The sequence below is a fragment of the Globicephala melas genome, chromosome 14 (genome assembly GCF_963455315.2).
Source record: "Globicephala melas chromosome 14, mGloMel1.2, whole genome shotgun sequence".
NCBI lineage: Eukaryota > Metazoa > Chordata > Mammalia > Artiodactyla > Delphinidae > Globicephala > Globicephala melas.
The window spans coordinates 2,372,055-2,396,127 of record NC_083327.1 but is presented as its reverse complement, the minus strand read 5'-3'; the positions used below and the strand labels follow the sequence as shown (position 1 = coordinate 2,396,127).

The 24,073-nt window shown below is 37.3% G+C and overlaps 1 protein-coding gene across 1 annotated transcript in view; it reads left to right on the top strand.

Moving 5' to 3' along the window:
* The window catches only part of EYS (eyes shut homolog), a 1,661,361-nt gene that overhangs the window by 216,466 nt on the left and 1,420,822 nt on the right, over positions 1-24,073 (top strand). The window lies entirely within an intron of this gene.

Sequence of the window (24,073 nt, the reverse complement as noted above, 5' to 3'; positions counted from 1 at the left end):
TTCTCTGTCCTCATACTTCTCTACTGCTAATTGGCATTCTATACAATTGTCCTATTTGACTTTTTTGAAAAAAGTTATCTTGATTTCTAGCAATGCTTGCTTTTACATTCCTGACATGTAAAAAAAAAAAAAAAAAATTCTGCTAGTTCCTTCTCTTCTACCAGGCCTCAGGAAGATGGATTGCCCTAGCCCTGATTCCTCTTCTCTTTTCCTTCTAAATCTAGTCTAGAAGATCTTAGTTTGAATTTCCAGTTTATATGCTATCTGTTTTAACAATATTTCTGGTGAGATATTTCTGTAAAACAACAATCCTCGAAGCTCTATTACTTAGATCTATAACCACTTATTTGTCTTGCTCATAGACATCCAGGGTGACTGGGGTGGTTATGCTTCAGGCTGAGGATTTGTTTCAGTGTTATCCCATCTATCTTTCATTTCAGAACCAACAGATACCCAGAATCTTCTCATGGCAGATGATACAAACACAAAAAAGATGAGCGGAAGTACTGGAAGTATCTTAAGACCTAAGCTCAGAACTGGCACAATGTCATCTCCAACTGTATTTTGTTTGGTCAAGCAAGTCATATGTCCAAACCCAAAATCATACAATTCAAAGCTAAACGCTGACCTCAGTGAAGTATCACTAAATCAGGGAGAGGATAATTGTGAGCATCAAAAATGTATCTTATCATCTACATGTGAATAATAAAAAAAATAATTTTCTCCCATTGATTTCTTTAAGGGCCAGTGTCACACATCTCATTTGATACCTCTATCAGTATAAATATATCAGATCAATTAAACACTTGATGCCAGAATTAAAACACTGATGCTTCACCACTTTCCCTCATACTTGTGCTCACATTCCTCCTGTTAGTACAATAAATTTATAGTGATCCACCCAAAAACTGAAGGAAAAAAATAAAGGACTTTTCTTGATGCATTCCTCTCACTTAATCCCCACAAACCTAGTTTATTCTATTTTAAAATTTACACTCATCGTATTCATTTACTCCAATTTAGCTGTTTCTTCCCCTGTGAAGGTTACTAACATCTCTCAACTGAGACCTCTCATCTCTCAAAAATATCTCATAGTTGATCTTCATGCTTCCAATCTTTCCCCTACTATCCATCTTCCACATAAGTCAAGTATTTTTAGTGTGTATTTAAATCAGATAATGCTGTTAACCTAGTAGCCCTTCGGTATCCTTAGCATGTCATCTAGATGTCCTACCATGACTCAGGAAACTCTATGTGTTCTTTCCTTGGCTTATTCTCCAGCTCAGGTTTATTTCTCTGCCTGCCCTTCACCCCCTTGAACATGAAGATCATTTGCACTCTTTATTTTTCTGGCGTAGAAGTCTTTTCACGTGACCATTCCCATACCTTTTCTTGCTCATCAACCACATGTCAACTGAACTATCTCATTCTCAGACTTTCCCTACTAAAGGAGCTCCCTCCCTTTGCTACTGCTACTGTTCATTACATCACCTGCTTCCAGGTTGGCTTTGATTACCACTAAAGATGAGCAATTAGAAGAGGGTACTGTAAATAATTATTTGTATTTAAAAATAATTCACTTAATAATAATTCATAATATTTAAACACATGAAGAAAAATACATATGTATACACTCTGATATTATGTTTGGCAATTTTTACAGTGAAATATTTAATATATTTTTATAAGTGATAATACAATTTTCAGCATTTTAGATTTACCCCTTTTCTTTGAAAGAGGCATTGCTATCTATGATACACCTGTCTTCATGGAATAAAATGACCATAGATATTAGATTTAAATAAGTGTTTAAAATTGATACAACCTTAATTTATACATGTAAAAACAATCAAGAAATTAAGTGGTGTGCTTAAAATGCTACATCTAATTTGCATTCTAGCTGACAATCACAAGAGCACAAATATTGTAAAGATGGACCCCAGATCACTTAGCGTTCTTCAATTTCTCCTAATCAGATGCAATATTAACTCATTTTGATTGCCTTGCTCATTGGTCCTGCTTAGTGGACCATAAGTATTAAGCAGCACTGCCAAGGGTCATTCACTCAATAAATCCTAGATTGATTGGTTGATTAATTGATTAATGTGATTCAGCAATTCACATTTAAATGTAGCTTTAATTCAGATAAGGATTTCACTAATTTTGAGATATATATGTTGCGTCTTAGACAAATTGGAAAATGATTTTGACCTCTATTTGCCATAACATATAAGCTGTAAAAATGTCACCAAAAATAAATTCTCAAAAGTACATTTTGATGTTTATAATTAATATACATTAGGATGATAGAATATGTTAGAGTCCAGTAAATTTTACAGTTTAAGAAAATATGTTTTTGTATTATCTATACACCAGGTACTACTGAGTATTGATCGTGAAATAGTTTTAACACTCTTTGTTATGTGTTTATATTGAATTTTATAAAGATTGTTCATACCATCTACTTATTCTACTTTTCACACTCTGTATTATTCTTCACTCAAAATATTCTAATATGAAAAATTGCCTTCACCACTATAACAAAGTGGTACTAATATTACAATGTTTTGAAATTTACACAAGTATTATTTATTTTTGACCTATATTTTTTGGTAAATTTACTGTATTTGTCCATATTAATTTTATATAATGGTAAGACAATTTATAATATTATTTTTGCAGCATTTTAATATATTATGCAAATTAATATTTTGTGATACAATGTTTATATTGATACTAAGAAATTGTACCTATGAGTGGACATTCACATACTTTCACCTTTTGATGTATAGATATATGTGAAGAGATACACACACTCCATTTGTATAAGCTTGTTTTACTAATCTAAGACAAATCTCTCAATAAATTACTGTATAATCTAAGACATGAATATGTAAACATAAACTAAAAAGTAGTTTAAATATATCATCTTTGCCATTTAACCCTAATTTAAGAGCTGTGATTATTTTACTACATTTTTTAATATATATGTATATATATAAATTACAATGTTTTACATGTAATTCTATCTTAGATCACCACACAGACAAAGGAATACTGGTTATAGAGATTTTAATTCAAATTATTTTAAAAGCAAAATAATATTTTTCTCAGAACTCTTAGAAAAGAGCCCTGAAGGCCACCGTGGTGCATGAGCAGAAAGCTTCCATCAGAGCAGCAACAAGTGTGCAGGGGGAGAGACCAGGGACAGTGGTCTCTCCCTTTTCAAATAGTATTTTAATATAGTAAATAATTTCAAATTTTCTGTTCACTTTGCATTAATACATACATATGTTTATCTTATTTTAAAAGGGTATATTCCTAACTATAAAATAACGTGTTTAACTGTAAATAACACTTGTATATCAGGATAAATAAGGCAATTTTGAGCAGAGAAATACTAGATAATCTTACCACTCAGAGAAAACTAGCATTGACATTACACATTAAAACTACTTCAAATAGGCGTATAAATCCATGTTTACTTTCCAAAGTTGAAAGGATCCCAAATTTTTAAATTTTACTTATAATTGTGGGAAAGTTTTCTAATATGCTGAAAGTTTCTTCTAAATCATAGTTTTAAATTGTTCATAATTTTATGGGTATAATTCATTTAAACTGTATAATATGATTTTTTTTAAATTTCCTTTTTGTATATTACTAAGATAATACTCCTTTTACATAAATCTTCAAGACCACCTCTTCTTGTTTCCTAACAGTGATTTTTCTGGAAAAACACTGGCGAATAGAACTTTTGATAATGGTCAAGATACTCTATACCTACTCTATATCTCACTGTACAATACAGTATCTGCTAGCCCCATATGGCTATTGAGCACTTGAAAAGTGGCTACCCAGACTGAGGAAGTTGATTTTTAACTTTATGTAATTATAGCTGATTAAAATTTAAATAGTCACATAGGGACTATCATATGAGAAAGTTTATAGACTACAAAACAGTAGGACAAAGGTATCAAGATTCTTTTAGCTGTAATTAAAATTTTGGATTGACTTGTATAGATCCCAGGTGCCCTCTATTTTCTTCTTAAAGAAAAGTTTCATTTGTTTATTTCTTCCTTTTCAATTCTTCTTACTTCTTCCTGGAAATAACCTGTGATTCTTGTCTTGTACCTCCATAGTTTTTCTTTTCCAATTATCTTATCATACATCATTTAAGCTGAATTCATGGATACTACTCAAATTTTCCACATACTTAATAAAATGTCCCATCTCCATTTTAATGGCATCATAATGTAACATCATCCCCAACCTTTCTTTCATTATATCTTTCATCAAATATTTGTTGATATTTTTATTCTTCATCTGTCATAGAAAAATTTTCCTCCATAAGTTTTAATGACTGGGTTACTTTTTCCTTGATTTTTAATAAACACACTGGTTGTCTTACTATTCACTTGTCCATAAACTAGGTACCAGGATCCATCATGACTTGATCTTAGCTAAAGACTGCACATGTGAATCATACTTAAACTGATTCTAAGTTTCCACTGAGTGTTAATTGAGCCTATTATCATATAGACTAGAGGGTAAATTAACATTCGGTGCTCCAGTCCAGTTTTCTGGCAAACCAAGCATTCACCTAAGTGTAGTTCTGCTATATTGCATAGGACTTAGCTCCTTCTAGGTCTATGGTTTTGTGCCTTGGGAAACACACACAAAAAAATCACAACCCTGTGTTTGAGCTGCTATTGGGGATTTTTTTTTTTTTTTTTTTTTTTTTTTGCGGTAACGCAGGTCTCTCACTGTTGTGACCTCTCCCGTTGTGGAGCACAGGCTCCGGACGCACAGGCTCAGCGGCCATGGCTCACAGGCCTAGCCTCTCTGTGGCATGGGGGATCTTCCCGGACCGGGGCATGAACCCGTGTCCCCTGCATCAGCAGGCGGACTCTCAACCACTGCGTCACCAGGGAAGCCCAGGGCTATTCTTGCCTCTGCTTTTCTTACAGACATTCATGTCTATCTGAGTTTACCAGGACACATTTCTTAACAGCAAGGAATACTCTGCTTTCCTGTTCCTCTGATCCCTGGTAGTTTCCCTACCTAAATGGATATGGTTAAATGCAAGAATATTTTGGTGAGAATTAAGGTTATAAAATCTATAAAGACAGCCTTGTCTGTCTATAAATGTCTTGTAACTTGGAGTAATGGGACAGTCAGACAGGATATGTATTTTGTTGTTTTCATTCATAAAGTAAAACCTAAGGTTTCTAACAATTTTGTTTCATTAAAAAATTCCCAATAGATTGTCTTCCAGTGTTTTGTCTGTTACTTCTCAGATCCAAAGTCAGCTTTCTAGACTTCTCTCTTTGGTAGTTGTTTTGGAGCTCTGCAAACTGCATTTTCCAGATTTCTTTACCAACTGACTTCCTATTAGTATCTAAAAATAAGAGGGGTCCCCATGAATACCAGCAGCAACTACAGGAGCCCTCCCCTAGGAGGTCTGACTATTTACTCTGTGGGAACCGTCTATGCTTTAAGATTCTGGTAACCATGGCTCTTCCCCATGTTCCCCTGTCCTTAAGAGCGTAGTAACTACTCTTGAAGATGTTACCTTTGGTCACCTCAGGGTTCCATTATTATTCTTGGATCTCTCTAAAATCTGTGTAACCTATTCCCCATTTCAAATTCACTTGGGATGACCTAGTACAGAGTTTGTATTTCCAACTGGACACTAACTATTATAGCCACGTCTCAGTCTTCAGGGATCCTGTGTGCTTTGTCGTGTGTGTGTGTGTGTGTGTGTGTGTGTGTGTGTGTGTTTGCCTTTATAGGTAAATTAGTAGAATATGGGAGAGTCTACATGGAGGACTTATTAGGTAGATGGCATTGTAATCAAGAAGTAAAAACTATATGTTTGTAAATTGGTACTTAAATCCTTCCTTTGATAAATGCAAAATCCCTTTGAAATATGTTAGAAAATTATGTAGCAAAATGTATATTTGTCATGCTACAAGTCATTTTCTATTTTCACAACTGTCAGAGTTATCTTTTTATTCATCGTTCCTCTCACATTTTTGCTTCTATCAAACGCTATTATTTATTTTCTCTTTGCTGCCGTACATTTACAAAGCTGCCTTCTTCTTCTTGTGTCCCTACATTTGAGATCGTGCCAATTGATTTTATAACATGAGACTCTTCTCCAGTGTGCTCAGTAACTGCAGTTTCTCTTAATTTTATATTATTTGAAAATTATCCTCTAGATTTTTTGTTTGTTTGTTTTGCACTACGTGGGCCTCTCACCACCGTGACCTCTCCTGCCGCGGAGCACAGGCTCCACACGTGCAGGCCCAGCGGCCATGGCTCACGGGCCCAGCCGCTCCGCGGCATGTGGGACCCTCCTGGACCAGGGCACGAACCCACGTCCCCTGCATCGGTAGGCGGACCCTCAACCACTGCGCCACCAGGGAAGCCCCTATCCTGTAGACTTTAAGTGGAATTATTAAATGGGATCATTAACCGGAATCAATTACACCAGATATTAGGTCTGCGTACGTAAGTAGGAAGATAATTTAGCCACTATGCAGCCTTTCCCGTATTCTCTCATTATTTAAAAATCCCTAAAGGAGAAGAGACAAATATTCCAATGGGAAAGTTCACATATAATCACTCCAAACAAGCACTCTGTTCCACAAGGACCCAGACTGAAACAGTATGCCAATAAACTATCATGAGAGGAGGCATGAGATTATGCATATAATTATTATACGATTTGTCAATTCTAAAGTGTTTACAAAATATAAGAACCCAACCCTGTGCTTGTGTTTATGTTCTCCTGTTTGGGACGTTTATTTTTTCATAGCATATTTTCCTCTCTCTTTTCTTTTTAGTTGTCATTACTTTCATTCCTCTCTCAATTTGTTCAGTGTTTGGTCTCTCAAATCCAAAGTCCATACCAAGGTTTACAATGGTCCACGTGCTTTGATCACTTCTCTTCTACTATTCCTGTTTGCTCATTTTGCTCAAAACTTAAAGGCTTTCTTGCTTTCCCTACATCTTCCCGTGGCTGCTTCCTTCAACTCTATTCAGGTCTCTGCTCACTTACTATGTCTCTAGAGAGGTGACACCTGACCACACTATATAAGATCCTCCAAGCGTTTCCTTGCACATATCTCCACCAGAATGTAGTGTATGTTATATTTTTTGGATTCCTTGTCATCCGCACCAACATGTACATTCCATCAGGCAGGATCAGAACTTTTTCTATCCAATCACCACTGCAACCCCAGTGCCAATAATAGTGCTTGACATACAATGGAAATTAAGTAAATTAATATCGATGGGAAAATAAATAGATAGCATTTAATAGGGCTAGGAAATCAAGCTGAGGACTCACGGTTATAAATAAAGGAGACTTTTCCTGTACTCTCCCATACCTCTCTCTTATGTTAGAAAAGCAGTAATCATTGGAAGGGGCGGGGTGGAGTGGGGTTGTGGCTGTTATGAGGAAGGGGAGAAGGATGGCAAGAACAAAACCTAAATGATAGAGTAAGCATCAGTGTCTGTCTCATTTTCACATATTCCGTCTTTTCAGATACAGTGAAATTTGGGGATATTTTTGAGTATCATGCTTAGCTCAATTTACTGAGAATCAAGTAATAAATCTCTACACATTGTGCTTTGCATTTATGACACTCTTCATATTACTCTCTGATTTATTTCTCATAAGCCCCTTGTGAAAATATCAAAATTATTATTCTTACTTTGCAGATTAAAAACCAATCTTACATTAAAAAGGTGCCCATGGAAATAAAAGCAAGGCTTCATTTCAGAAGCCCTGATACCCTTTAGTAAGACATTGAAATAACACTAACTTAATTGTGGATCATTATCTTATTTGTAAATATTTCCAACCTGTTAGGGCTCATGGAAGTCCTACTTTTCTGGAATATTATGAATAATTTATCTGACACCATGGGAGGGTACAAAAATTCATGATTACAGAGTCATTTTTTGTTTGTTTCTCACTGCAGAATGACTGCTAATTACTCATCTGGGTGCCCAAGGAACAGCATGAATCAGTTATTTACAAGTTACCAACCTAACCCACAGAGCCGCTTATTTCTTTCACTTACTCTGTTTCAACATACTAACACAATAATTTAATGCCTTTATACTTAAATGTTACATAAAGTATTCTTTCCTGTAGCCTAATCTATATTTTTTTCAGAAAACTCCAGATCTTTAGCTGTAACTCTCTTAGCATTAGATCACCTAGTCATGTACTATAATTAGCTGAGTTCCAGTAAATTGAGAATTTTCTGTAGGCTCAGGTTGTCTTACTACCAGTACAGTAAACCATCCCTGATCAATAAATATTTGGAATTGATGGAATTACCATACACAAAATGCTTCTTTCCAAATAAATCATCACTCTATTCTAATGTCTAGTTTATATGTAGAGCCCCCAGAGAAGGTTAAAAAGTGTGATTAGGACATAAAAATCATGAAAAAAAGCCTTTGGGATATGTATTTTTCTCAGTTCCAGAAAAAAAATTCATTATAAGAGTTTTCATTCTATTCTATTTTCAGTCCTATTTTTCCTTCTTTTATGTGGCTTCATTGATTTTATAACCATTTAAGTTTTATTTTAAATGCAATAAGAATAGGAAGTAAGGAGATTCATTTTTCTCAGGATTTTGAAAAATACACATGGATTTATAGCAATAGGAATAACACAGGGCTAGATGGAAATTCTCAAATAAAAATGAGAAAAGACAAGGAGATCTTTTAAATACACACTTACACACAGTAGCTTTCCTTTGTGGTCACTTCTTACCCTTTCTTATCTTAACCCTTCTCCTCTGGGTTGACCTTGTCTTTTCTCCATGGTGTCTCTGTCAAGCTCTTCTCTTTGGTTCATTCTGGCTTCCTCTACCCAGCCCTAGAAAGTCCAGGCTCCCCAGAGTTTTACGCTTGGGTTCCTTCTCAATGTATTATATTCTCATGACTTCTTCAAGTCCAGCAATTACCACTTTTTGGAATTTGCTAATGACTTTCAGTTCTCTGATGTAAGATTTGATTTTTCACTTTGTCAATGCATAGTGTTCCCATCTGCTTACTGGTTTTCCAAATAGTGAACACTTACTGTAATACCACTGCTCCCCCATCAAACTGGTGTTCCTTTCTCAGTTAAGAAACACCACTGTTCTCTCAGCCACACAAAAGAAGAGCCTCAGAATCGTCTTGGACACTTTTTTTCTCCTTCACCTAAAACATTCATTTAGTGGCTTGGTTGTGATAATTCTAGTTTTATGGACTTTCACGAAGAAACCTGTCCAGTCATATCTACTGCCAAGATACGTCTCACATCCATTCACTTCTTTTTGTCTTCACTGCTAGCATCTACTTTAAACCACCGGATCCCCCTCCTGATTCATGAAACAGCTTTCCAGCAGGGTATTCTTGCTTCCATTCTTGTCACTCCTCTCCACCAAAATCAATTCTCTGAAACGCTGACCATCACTAAATATTTGTCAGATTATGTTACTTCCTTTACATAAACGTCCCCAGGGGCTCCTTAGTTTCCCTAGAGTTAAATCTGAACTCTCCCCATGGTCTGTAAGAACTGATGTCATCTTGTCTCTGCTGCTCAGCTCACTTAATATCAACACGACTCTACCCACCTGTACTCTAAAAACACTGGTCTCTTCCTGTTCCTACATAAGTGTTATTTCACATGCTCTTCCTCTTTCAAGAATTCTTACCCTTATGGTCTCTCTATGGCTGTCTCCTTCTGGTCTCAGATAAAATATAATTCTATGTTAGACCCTTGATTTTGCATGTAGAAGTAGTACCCTCTACCTGCCCTCTCATTATACATATCTGTTTAAATTCATCCTGGTATTTATTCCTACCTTGTATATCATTTTAATGTATTTATTTTAGCTCTCTTTTACATGTCCCTACACTAGAGTGCAAACTCCATGAAAGTGTGTTTTTGGTCAGACTCCTGGGCTCTGATGTTCCTGCAGCTCCCAAGCACACCAGACGTAAGCATCTGATCACTACCTGCTTCATTTGGGTGCTTGCTTCAGTGTAACCTTAACAGAGAGATGGCTTGTGGTGTATCTATTTCAAAAATAACACTAACACTGTTGTTACCAACATACCCTTCACTCAACTTTTCCTTGCTGCTTTAATTCTCAGCAATCAAATATATTGATGTGTTTGGTTTTTCTCTGTCCACACTAGAATTTAAGTGCCATAGGGATAAGGAATTTGCTATATTCACTGTGGTATCCTCAGCATCTAGAATAGCATTTGGTACAAGGTAGTTGCTCAAGAATGTTGATTGAATAAATGAATGAAGATTAGGAGCTTAATCATTGATTAAAATATATATTAAAAAAACATATATATATATATATATATCTCCCCACACTAGAATGCATATATATACTATATATATATTTGAAAGAAAATTAAATATATATTTTTTATTTTGACATTTTAAATAATAGAAGCAAGCTTACTGGAAGAATAAATAAGAAACAATAGGGATAGTAAAACTTATTTTACTTGAGTACATGAAAAGTTTAATGCATTTCTTAAGTATGGTGCATCTCCCTCGTAAGTGAAGTTCAGTCAGTTGTAATTCAAATTGTTTTACTTGTTTGGAAAACATCTCAAGGTCCAGTGGCACTCTTTTGGGAAATAATAGCATTGTAAGGGACCAAAATCATAGCAAACTGACAAAGAAAAATAGCAAAAATATATTAGTGGAATGACATGTCTAGTTTTATTGACTTGCATATAGTCTGTTTAGACAATTGTGTATCTGACTATCTTTCAAACTAGATTGTATCAAAGCTTTCAGTATCCACCGTAGATTGAAAATGATGTCCTTTTCATGCTATGTGGATGATTGGCTAGTTGATATTCCTTGGAGTTAGTACCTGAGACTGGTCTTTTTTATTCCAGAATTCTGTGTCTTGGAGATACTCATGTTGCATGATTTATTATTTCACAGTCATTTTTGACACAGAGACAAAATTTTGTTCTGTATAAAGTACTATTTTTCCACTTATATTTTTTAAAATGATCTCCATGCCTGTATGGGCATGGATAACAGGGGCTTTTGCACAACTCCTTTGTGATACATGGATGTGATGTGCTCACACTCTGTTCACATGTAAAGACTGCTTGGCTACTCTCAGCAAAGTGCTAGGAAAAGAGTGATATACTCGCTCAGCTCCCTTCCCTTCAATATATCTAATAAAAATGGCATTGTGAGGTTTGAGTACCTCAGAATTTCTCAATCTAACTTCAATTTAACACTTTCAGCAAAGAACTACAGTGTCATCAGTGAGTCATCTCAAAGGGAAAATGAAGCATGAATTATGCCAATGAAATAGCATGATCATTTGATTACTAGTTTTTAATTTAAAACATTATCTAAATTATCAAGAAACATTCACATTTAGCTATAAAAATAAAACTGTTGTGTTAATAATAAAAAATGCAGGCAAATGTGTCTTACAAATAGAGGTAAATTATTCTTATATCAAATATTTTAACAAGCAGTATCCAGCAGAATAACTTGCATGTTGAAATAAAAATGATTCTCTTAGTTAATGCGTCATGCCAGTAGGTCAAATGAAGAAAAAAAACAAATAGTAATTTGAAACATATTTAAAAGTTAACTGTGAAAATTCATTCCAATTTTTTAAAAAAGCAAGCAAGAGGTAGAAAGACACATCCTTAATAAAACAAAATACATTGAAACTTAAAACCAACATAAAGTAAAACTTACAGCTAATATCATATTGCAATGTGAGTAATTAGAGGCACTTCCTATGTAATTAGGAATATGACAGATTTTTCACAATCACTAACATTAATTAACTAATTTATGGCCATTGGTTTAAAATAAAATAGGAAGAGGAAACACAGGAAAACTAGACCACTCAGGAGAATATGAGATGTACTGGATTTAATATTGCACAGAGTTCCCTTGGCAACCCAAGTGTAAAGGAAACAATAGGCAACTTGAAATGCTCATTGATTTTGTAGTTGTACCAACTCCCTCAGCTGGGATCTCTCCTGTCTCTTGGTTCCAAGGGTCTGGATCCTTCCTCTAGGGTCAAGAAATCTTCCCTAATTACTACACTGTTCTCAGAGGAGTTCCCTTCCTTACCCTCTAGGACACAGGGACATTAACAGACAAAGGCTTTATCAGAAGGTGAGAAAATGTTTACATAAAGATGATTTCTACTTGAGGCCCTGCCACAACTTCCCTGTTTTGCAAAGGAAAATGGAGACTTGCTTCCATCAGAAATGGAGGAAGTGTTTGGTGGGGGGATAGAAAAAAAGCATAAATTATTATCTAAAAGTATTATATCATGGGAGACCTTCAAGATGGCGTAAGAGTAAGACTTGGAGATCACCTTTCTCTCCACAAATACATCAGAAATACATCTACATGAGGAACAACTCTTAGAGAACACCTACTGAAACCTGGCTGAAGACCTCAGACTTCCCAAAAAGCAAGAAACTCTCCACATATTTGGGTAGGGCAAAAGAAAAAAGAAAACACAGAGACAAAAGAATAGGTATGGGACCTGCACCACTGGGAGGGAGCTGTGAAGGAGGAAAAGTTTCCACACACTAGGAAGCCCCTGCACTGGAGGAGACAGGAGGTGGAGGCGAGGATGCTTCAGAGCAATGGAGGAGAGCACAGCAACAGGGGTGCAGAGGGCAAAGTGGAGATATTACCCCACAGAGGATCAGTGCCTACCAGCACTCACCAGCCTGAGAGGCTTGTTGGCTCACCTACCACGGTGGGCAGGGGCTGGGAGCTGAGGCTCTGGTTTTGGAGGTCAGATCCAGGGAGAGGACTGTGGTTGGCTGCAAAAAGATAGCCTAAAGGGAGCTAGGGCACCACAGGTAGCCAGGATGGAGTCCAGGAAAAAGTCTGGACCTGCTGAAGAGGTAAGAGACCATTGTTTCGGGGTGTGCGAGGAGAGGGGATTTAGAGCACTGCCTAAACGAGCTCCAGAGAAAGACGTGAGCCACAGCTATCAGTGCAGACACCAGAGATGAGCATGAAATGCTAAGACTACTGCTGCAGCCACCAAGAAACCTGTGTGCAAGCACATGTCACTAGTTACAGCTCCCTTCCCAGGAAACTGTGCAGTCCGCCACTGCCAGGGTCCCGTGATCCAGGGACAACTTCCCAGGGAGAATACACGGCATGCCTCAGGCTATTGCAACGTCATGCCAGCCTCTGCCACTGCAGTCTAGCCCCACATTCCATACCCTCCTCCCTCCCCACACCCTGAGTGAGGCAGAGCCCCCTAATCAGCTGCTCCTTTAACCCAGTCTTGTCTGAGTGAAGAACAGATGCCCTCAGGGAACCAACAGGCAGAGGTGGGGCCAAATCCTAAACAGAACACAAGGAGCAGTGTGAACAAAGAAGGGAAAGGGAAATCTCTCCCAGCAGCCTCAGGAGCAGTGGATTAAATCTCCACAAACAACTTGATGTACCTTGCATCTCTGGAATACCTGAATAGAAAATGAATCATCCCAAAACTGAGGCAGTGGACATTGAGAGAAACAATATATATATATATTTTTTTCCCTTTTTCCCTTTCTGTGAGTGTGTATGTGTATGCTTCTTTGTGTGATTTTGTCTGTATAACACTGCTTTTACCAATTGTCCTAGGGTTCTCTCTGTTTTTGATTTTTTGTTTTGTCTTTTTATTGTTTTTTTTAGTATAATTTTTAATGCTTGTTTTCATTGGTGGACTTGTTTTCTGGTTTGGTTACTTTCTTCATTCTTTTTTTTATTACGATTTAATTTTTTATATTTAACAATTATTTTTTATTTTATTTTTTCTTTCTTCTCCCTTTCCTTCTGAGCTGTGTGACTGACAGCATCTTGGCACTCCAGCCAGGAGTCAGGCCTGTGTCTCTTGGGGGATGGGAGAGCCCAGGATATTTGTCCACCAGAGACCTCCCAGCTCTATGTGATATCAAACAGTGAAAGCTCTCCCAGAGATCTCCATCTCAATGCTAAAACCCAGCTCCACTCAACAACCAGAAAGCTACAGTGCTTGACACCCTATGGCAAACAAATAGCAAGACAGGAGGCTGCCTAAAATCACAATAAGGTCACAGACACCCCAAAACACACCACCAGATATGGTCCTGCCCACCAGAAAGACAAGATCCAGCCTCATCCACCAGAACACAGGCACTAGTCCCCTCCACCAGGAAGCCTACACAACCCACTGAACCAACCTTAACCACTGGAGGCAGACACCAAAAACAATGGGAACTACGAACATGCAGCCTGTGAAAAGAAGACCCCAAACACAGTAAGTTAAGCAAAATGAAAAGACACAGAAACATGAGCAGAAGAAGGAGCAAGGTAAAAACTCACCAGACCTAAGAAATGGGGAGGAAATAGGCAGTTTACCTGAAAAAGACTTCAAAATAATGATAGTAAAGATGATCCAAAATCTTGGACATAGAATGGAGAAAATAAAAGACACGTTTAACAAGGACATAGAAGAACTAAAGAGAAAACAAACAATGGTGAACAACACAATAAATGAAATTAAAAACTCTCTGGAAGGAATCAATAGAAGAATATTGAGGCAGAATAACGGATAAGTGACCTGGAAGATAAAAGGTGGAAATAAAGACCGCAGAACAGGATAAAGAAAAAATAATAAAAAGAATTGAGGACAGCCTCCGAGACTTCTGGGACAACACTAAATGCACCAACATTTGAATTATAGGGGTCCCAGAACAAGAAGAGAAAAAGAAAGGGACTGAGAAAATATTTGAAGTGATTATAGTTGAAAACTTCCTTAATATGGGAAAGGAAATAATCAGTCAAGTCCAGGAAGTGCAGAGAGTCCTATACAGGATAAATCTAAGGAGAAACATGCCAAGACACATATTAATCAAACTATCAAAAATTAAATACAAAGAAAAAATATTAAAAGCAGCAAGGGAAAACAACAAATAACATACCAGGGAATCCCCATAAGGCTAACAGCTGATCTTTCGCAGAAAATGTGCAAGCCAAGAGGGAGTGGCAGGACATATTTAAAGTGATGAAAGGGAAAAACCTACAACCAAGGTTACTCTACACAGTAAGGATCTCATTCAGATTTGACAGAGAAATTAACACCTTTACAGGCAAGCAAAAGCTAATAGAATTCAGCACCACCAAACCAGCTTTACAACAAATATTAAAGGAACTTCTCTACACAGTAAACACAAGAGAAGGAAAAGACATGCAATAACAAACCCAATACAATTAAGAAAATGGTAATAGGAATATACATATTGATAATTATCTTAAATGTAAATGGATTAAATGCTCCAACCAAAAGACATAGTCTGGCTGAATAGATATAAAAACAAGAGCTGTATATATGTTGTCTACAAGAGACCCACTTCAGACCTAGGGACACATACAGACTGAAAGGGAGGGGACAGAAAAAGATATTCTATGCAAATGGAAATCAAAAGAAAGCTGGAGTAGCAATTCGCATATCAGACAAAATAGACTTTAAAATAAAGACTATTACAAGAGACAAGGAAGGACACTACATAATGATCAAGGGATCAATCCAGGAATATATAACAATTGTAAATATTTATGAACCCAACATAGGAGCAACTCAATACAATAAGGCAAATGCTAACAGCCATAAAAGGGGAAATTGACAGTAACACAATCATAGTAGGAGACTTTAACACCCCACTTTCACCAATGGACACATCATCCAAAATGAAAATAAATAAGGAAACAGAAGTTTTAAATGATACAATAGACCAGATAGACTTAATTGATATTTATAGGAATTCCATCCCAAAACAACAGAATACACTTTATTCTCAAGTGCTCATGGAACATTCTCCAGGATAGATCATATCTTGAATCACAAATCAAGCCTTGGTAATTTAAGAGTATTGGAAGCATATCAAGAATCTTTTCCGACCACAACGCTATGAGACCAGATATCAATTACAGGAAAAACTATGTAAAAACCACAAACACATGGAGGCTAAACAATACACTACTTAATAACCAAGAGATAACTGAAGACATCAAAGAGGAAATCAAAAAAATACCTAGATACAAATGACAATGAAAACATGACAACCCAAAACCTATGGGATGCAGCAAACATATTTTGAAGAGGGAAGTTTATAGCAATACAGTCCTACCTCAATAAACAAGAAACATCTCAAATAAAGAACGTAACCTTAACCTAAAGCAATTAGAGAAAGTAGAACAAAAAAACCCCCAAATTTAGCAGAAGGAAAAAAAATCATAAAGATAAGATCAGAAATAAATGAAAAAGAAATGAAGAAATCTATAGCAAAGATCAATAAAACTAAAAGCTGGTTCTTTGAGAAGATAAACAAAATTGATAAACCATCAGCCAGACTCATCAATAAAAAAAGACTCAAATCAATAGATTTAGAAATGAAAAAGGAGAAGTAACAACTGACACTGGAGAAATACAAAGGATCATGAGAGATTACTACAAGCAACTATATGCCAATAAAATGGACAACCTGGAAGAAATGGAGACATCCTTAGAAAAGCACAACCTTCCACGATTGAACCAGGAAGAAATAGAAAATATAAACACACAAATCACAAGCACTGTAATGGAGAATGTGATTAAAAATCTTCCAAAAACTAAAGCCCAGGACCAGAAGGCTTCACAGGTGAACTCTATCAAACATTTAGAGAAGAGCTAATACCTATTCTTCTCAAAACCTTCCAAAATATAGTAGATGGAGGAACACTACCAAACTCATTCGACGAGTCCACCATCACCCTGATACCAAAACCAGACAAAGATGCCACAAAAACAGAAAACTACAGGCCAATATCACTGATGAACATGGAGGCAAAATCCTCAACAAAATACTAGCCAACAGGGTTTCCCTGTTGGTGTAGTGGTTGAGAATCTGCCTGCCGATGCAGGGGACATGGGTTCATACCCCAGTCCGGGAAAATCCCACATGCCGCGGAACGGCTGGGCCCGTGAGCCATGGCCGCTGGACCTGCGCGTTCGGAGGCTGTGCTCGGCAACAGGAGAGGCCACAACAGTGAGAGGCCTGTGTACCACAAAAAACAAACAAAAAAACAAAAAATATTAGCAAACAAAATCCAACAGCACTTTAAAAGGATCAAACACCATGATCAAGTGGGGTTTATTCCAGGAATGCAAGGATTCTTCAGTATACCCAAATCAATCAATGTGATACATCATATTAACAAATTGAAGGATAAAACCATATGATATTCTCAATAGATGCAGAAAAAGCTTTTGACATAATTTACCACCCATTTATGATAAAAACCCTCCAGAAAGCAGGCATAGAGGGAACTTGCCTAAACATAATAAACGCCATATATGACAAACCCACAGCCAACATCATTTTCAATGGTGAAAAATTGTAAGTATTCTAAAATCAGGAAGAAGAAAATGTTGCCCACTCTCACCACTATTATTCAACATAGTTTTGGAAGTTTTAGCCAGAGCAATCAGAGAAGAAAAAGAAATAAAAGGATCCTAGATTGGAAAAGAAGAAGCAAAGCTGTCACTTTTTGCAGATGACATGATACTATACTTAGAGAATTCTAAAGACTCTACCAGAAAACTGCTAGAGCTAATCAATGAGTTTGGTAAAGTAGCAGGATACAGAATTAATACATGGAAATCTGTTGCACTCCTATACACTAATGATGAAAAATCTGAAAGAGAAATTAAGGCAATACTCCCATTTACCATTGCAACAAAAAGAATAAAATACCTAAAATAAACTTACCTAAGGAGACAAAAACCTGTATGCAGAAAACTATAAGACACTGATGAAAGAAATGAAAGATGTTAGTAACAGTCGGAGAGATATACAATGTTCATGGACTGGAAGAATCAACTTTGTGAAAATGACTATACTACCCAAAGCAATCTACAGATTCAAGGTAATCCCTATCAAACTACCAATGGCATTTTTCACAGAACTAGAGCAAAAAATTTCACAATTTGTGTGGAAACACAGAAGACCCTGAATATCCAAATCAATCTTCAGAATGAAAAACCGATATAGTCTGACTTCAGACTATAATACAAGCTACAGTAATCAAGAAAGTAGGGTACTGTCACAAAAAACATAAATATAGATCAATGGAAGAGTATAGAAAGTTCAGAGGTAAACCCACATACCTACGGTCAACTAATCTATGACAAAGGAGGCAAGGATATACAATGGAGAAAAGACCATCTCTTTAAGAATTGGTGCTGGGAAAACTCTACAGCTACATGTAAAAGAATGAAATTAGAACACTGCCCAACACCATACACAAAAATAAACTCAAAATGGATTAAAGACCTTAATGTAAGACCAGACACTATAAAAATCTTAGAGGAAAACTTAAGCAGAAAACTCTGTGGCGTAAATCACAGCAAGACCCTTTTCAACCCACCTCCTAGAGAAATGGAAATAAAAACAAGAATAAACAAATGTGACCTAATGAAACTTAAAAACTTTTGCACAGCAAACGAAACCATAAACAAGACAGAAAGACACCCCTCAGAATGGAGGAAAATATTTGCAAATGAAGCAACTGACAAAGGATTAATCTTCAAAATTTACAAGCAGCTCATGTAGCTCAATATCAAAAAAAAACAAACAGCCCAATCCAAAAATGGGCAGAAGACCTAAATAGACATCTCTCCAAAGAAGATATACAGATTGTTAACAAACACATGAAAAAATGCTGAACATCCCTAATCATTAAAGAAATGCAAAACAAAACTACAATGAGGTATATCCTCACACCAGTCAGAATGGCCATCACCAAAATATCTATAAACAATAAATGCTGGAGAGGGTGTGGAGAAAAGGGAACCCTCTTGCACTCTTGGTGAGAATGTAAATTGATACAGCCACTATGGAGAACAGTATGGAAATTCCTTAAAATACTATAAATAGAACTACCCTATAACCCAGCAATCACACTACTGGATATATACCTAAGGAAACCATAGCTCAAAAAGAGTCATGTACCACAATGTTCATTGCAGCTCTATTTCCAATAGCTAGGACATGGAAGCAGCCTAAGTGTCCATCGACAGATGAATGGATAAAGAAGATGTGGCACATATATACAACGGACTATTACTCTACCATAAAAAGAAATGAAATTGAGTTATTTGTAGTGAGTTGGATGGACCGAGAGTCTGTCATACAGAGTGAAGTAAGTCAGGAAGAGAAAAACAAATTCGTATGCTAACACATATATATGGAATCTAAAAAAAAGAATGGTTCTGAAGAATGTAGGTGCAGGACAGGAATAAAGACGCAGACATAGAGAATGGGCTTGAGGACACGGGGAGGGGGAAGGGTAAGCTGGGACGAAGTGAGAGAGTGGCATGGACATATATCCACTACCAAACATAAAATAGATAGCTAGTGGGAAGCAGCCGCATAGCACAGGGAGATCAGCTCGGTGCTTTGTGGCCACCTAGAGGGGTGGGATAGGGAGGGTGGGAGGGAGGGAGACGCAAGAGCGAAGAGATATGGGAACATATGTATATGTTTAACTGATTCACCTTGTTATACAGCAGAAACTAACACACTATTGTAAAGCAATTATACTCCAATAAAGATGTTAAAAAAATTAAAAAATAAAAGTATTATATCATATTTATAAATGTAAATAAAATATTCTAAATATTATTGTAAATATTAATATTTTGAACTTTAAAGCTTAAAACTGACGTGGAATAAATGTGACTATGAATATTGTTATTCTTTTAAATATATGGTTCTAAGTTCCTCTCACAGATTGTTTTCCTAACCCTTGGACCACCAAGAATATCAGAATTTAGCAATAGAGTAAAATAAAAAGAAAAAATAAATGTTTTTGTTGTTTCCCAGGTTCATTTATTTGTTTTATGTTTTTTATTACTCATCAAAGCTCAATTTACTGATTAAATCATGGGGTAATGTGTTACTATAAAAGCTGGGAAAAATGTAGAACTGCACTTAGGAAGGGGAAAGTAAATTTTAGTTTATGAAAGGTTTGCATATGTATACAATATATTTTTTTAAGCATGTGAATTTTTTTTTTGCCTTTTTGTACTCTTTTCCTATAATGCATTCTTCCCTGAAAGTGTTTTTAAATAGGATAACAAGCCCACCAATGTGGGCTAATTGAAGATTCATCTGCTGGAAATCAGAGAATTAGACCTAATAAATCTCTGAGTGGCCCCTCCAGCAACAACTCCAAAGCACAGATTGTAACCTAAATGCTTTATAAAGGATCTAGATTGACAGGATGTACTACAGTGTTCTTTATTCTTTATGTATATTATTGCTGAATTGTCCTCACCAATAACTAGACAAATGGGATTGCTTAGTGATGAGAGTCCTACAGGGTTGTGCCCTGTTTTTTTGTTTGTTTGCTTGTTTTGTATTTTTTATTGGAGTACAGTTGATTAAAAATATTGTGTTACTTTCAGGTGTACAGCAAAGTGATTCAGTTATACATATATTTATTCTTCTTCAAATTTTTTCTCATATAGGTTATCACAGAATATTCAGTAGAGTTCCCTGTACTATACCATGGGTTGATTTGTTTTAAAAGTCTTCTCTTAATCTGAAAAGGTAAATTGACAAATAAACTGTTTCAGAAATTTTCAAGTTAAAGAACACATTTCAACATGTTCTGAACTTACCACAACAAGGGTTTGTTTTGATTTAGGGACAAGGCCTAAACAATCTTTATTTCAAAATTTGGCAGGGGACTGAGAAACAACTTAGCTAATCAGGTGAAGAACGTAAATGAATTCAAAGTAAGTCAATTTGAATTATTTACAAAGAAAACGCAAAAATTTCTTCTAAAACAACATTTAATTGAAAAGTTTGCCTTCTCAGGGAGCTCCAAGCATAGAGTTACTGCCTGTATCTCAATCTGGTCCCCACTGGTGCACTGAGACTTCATCCCCATGGCCCGTAGGTGTTGGTGTGGGTGCACCTGTGGACTCAGGTGCTCAGGTTGTGAGAAGCCCCAATTCCTATCTCAGGGCACCAACTATTATTATTTGCTGCACTATTAGCCCTATATATACCAAACGATGTACTCTACTCTCTCTTCTGCTAGTATGTACACCAGATAAGGGCAGAAATTTTGTTTGGTTCCTTGATATTCCTTAGGTTTCCAGAAAAGTGCCTGGCATAGAGCAGGCACTCAATAAAAACATGTTGAATAAAAGAATGAATGGATGAAAATGTTGAGAAGCACTCACTTCATTTCTAGGTGTAAACTTTTATTTTCTGCTTAGTGAAGTCCCTGTAACATTACTTGTAAAGCATGTTTTGTGGTGTCAAACTTCTTTACCTTTTGCTTATTTGTAAAACTTTTTATCCTTCAAATTTGAATGATAACCTTGCCAGGTAGAGTATTCTTGTTTGTAGGTTTTTTCTTGTTATCACTTTAAATATACAGTTCCACTCACTTCTGTGCAGCAGTTTCTGCTGAAAATTCAGCTGATAGTACTCTTGATGTTATTCCAGATGTCTTTTAAACTGTCCTCATCTTTTATTATTTGTTCCTTTTTATACTCAGCTTAAGTGATTTCCACATATTCTAGTTCATTGATCTGTTCTTCTTTGTCTTCTACTCTGCTGTTGATTCCTTCCAGTTTAATTTTTTATTGACTCATTGTTCTTCAGTTCTGCTTGGTTCTTCTTTATGTTTTCTGTTTGTTGAACTTCTCACTGTGTTCATCCATTCTTTTCTTGAACTTGTTTAGCATCTTTATGATCATTATCTTGAACCCTTCGAGTAGATTGTTTAGTGCCACTTTGCTTAACTCTTCTTCTGAGTTTTCATCTTGTCTCCTTCTTTTGGAACATATTCATCTGTTGTCTACTTCTCTATGTTTATTTGTATTAGGTAATTTGGTTATTTTTCCCAGTTTTGGAGAAGTGGTGTTATGTAGAAGGCATTCTATGGGGCCCGGCAGCACACTCTCCTCTGGTCATAAGACCTATATGATCTAGGGGTGGCCCTTATGTAGGCTGAGTGGCCCCTTCTTCTGTGGTGAGGCCTACTGATGTGAGCACAGTGGTAGGTGGGGCTGGGACCCCACACATTTTGCTGCTAGGTGCTGCCTCGTGCTGATGCTGCCAGTCTGTTTGTGGGTGGGGCTGCAGAGTAGCATGACAGGCAGTAATCCCAGAGATTCTAGGGCTTGTGCCGGCCCTGTGTCCTGGGGCAGTTGGCAACAAAGCTTAGGGCAGGCACTGCTCTGCTGGTAGCCAGGTCCAAGTTCCGGGGTAGCTGGCTATGGGGCCTGGGGGGTCCCATGGCAGGTCCCAGCCTGCTGGTGGGAGATGCTGGTTTCTGCCTTGGCTGGCAGTGTGTTCTTAGGGTCCTGAGGCCAGTCCCACTCTGCTGCTTGGCAATTCTGAGTCCCCAAGGGGTTTACTGGGAGTCCTGGGGAGCCTGGGACTGGTGTCAGCCTGCTGGTTGGTGGGTAGGTCCCCACATGTCTAGCTGCTTGGCCTGGGTGGTACAGAGACTGGTGCCAACAGGTTGGTGGGTAAGAAAGTCCCCAGCACTAATGGGTTAGAGGGAGGATTCCAAAATTGTGCTTACCAATACCAATGTTCTCGTGGTAGAATAAGCTCTCAAGAATGGGTTTCTCTGGTGGCGCAGTGGTTGAGAGTCCGCCTGACGTTGCAGGGTACACGGGTTCGCGCTCTGGTCTGGGAAGATACCACATGCCGCAGAGCAGCTGGGCCCGTGAGCCATGGCCACTGAGCCTGCGCGTCTGTAGCCTGTGCTCCGCAGCGGGAGATACCACAACAGTGAGAGGCCCGCGTACCGTAAAACAAACAAACAACCCAAGAAAGAATGGCTACTGCCAGCAGCTGTGTCCCCAGGGGAAGTCCCGGTTGCCCCCTAGAGTCACTCCAAGATCAGCAAGTATGTCTGCCCCAGGCTTCTTTCAAATGGAGTGTGTGAGGTTTTGTGTACACCCTTTGAGAGCAAAGTCTCTTTTCTACAGCCCTCCAGCTCTCCTGTATGCAATCCCTGCAAATGTTTGGGAGCTAGCCTTCCCAAGCTCGGAAGCCAGATGTGAGGCTTGGATCCCTTGTTCCTTGGGTTGCACCTCTGCAATTGTGATTATCTTCCTGTTTGTGGGTCGACTACCTGCAGGTGTACATCTTGACTATACCATGTTTCCGTCCTTCTTACCTATCTTCTTATGGTTCCTTCTTTATGTCTTTAGGTGTGGAAAATATTTCCTGCTAGCCTTCAGGTCCTTCTCATCAATAGTTGCTCTGTAAATAGTTATAATTTGGGTGTGCCTGTGGAAGGAAGTGAGCTCAGGGTCTTTCTACTCCACCCTCTCGGCCACTCCCCTAAAGATATTTAGTCTTTTATTTTCGGTCCTTTAAATTGGTCATTTCATTTTAAACCTGAATGGCTGCTTGTTTAGATTTCAAAAGCAATAGACATTTTAGAAGTCTTTTACATTTGGAGTAAAACAAGATGTACAAAAGAATACAATTTATGTTGCCTTTAAATAAATTGCTGAAAACAGGCCAAATTATTTCAAGTTAACAGTTATGATCTGACACAGAGCAGCATGCAGGTGACCTATCCCACAGAGTCAGGGCCTTTCTTTATAGCACTGCATCCCTGGGCACATGCATTTCCTATTGAAGCCTGAGTTACCAAATCAATCTACACTGCCATTTGCCTACAGATAGCTTTTTGCCTTTCAGGGCACCAGCCCCTTCAGCCAGTGTTATGCACAAACTGATTATTTTTTGTCAAGTCACACTTTTATCCCTCTCCCAATGCTGTGATGCCTGTGTAATTTTTATTGTGGTTTAGTTCACTGCCTTGAAATTGTTTTCCATTTCACCTAAATTTACAAATGTCTCTGTGTGATTGGTGTTCACAGTTGAAAGAACATAAATTGTTCCCATTTTACACAGGTGATATGTGAACGTATTTTCCTGAGTTCTTTGAAAGAAAGGCAGTATGCTG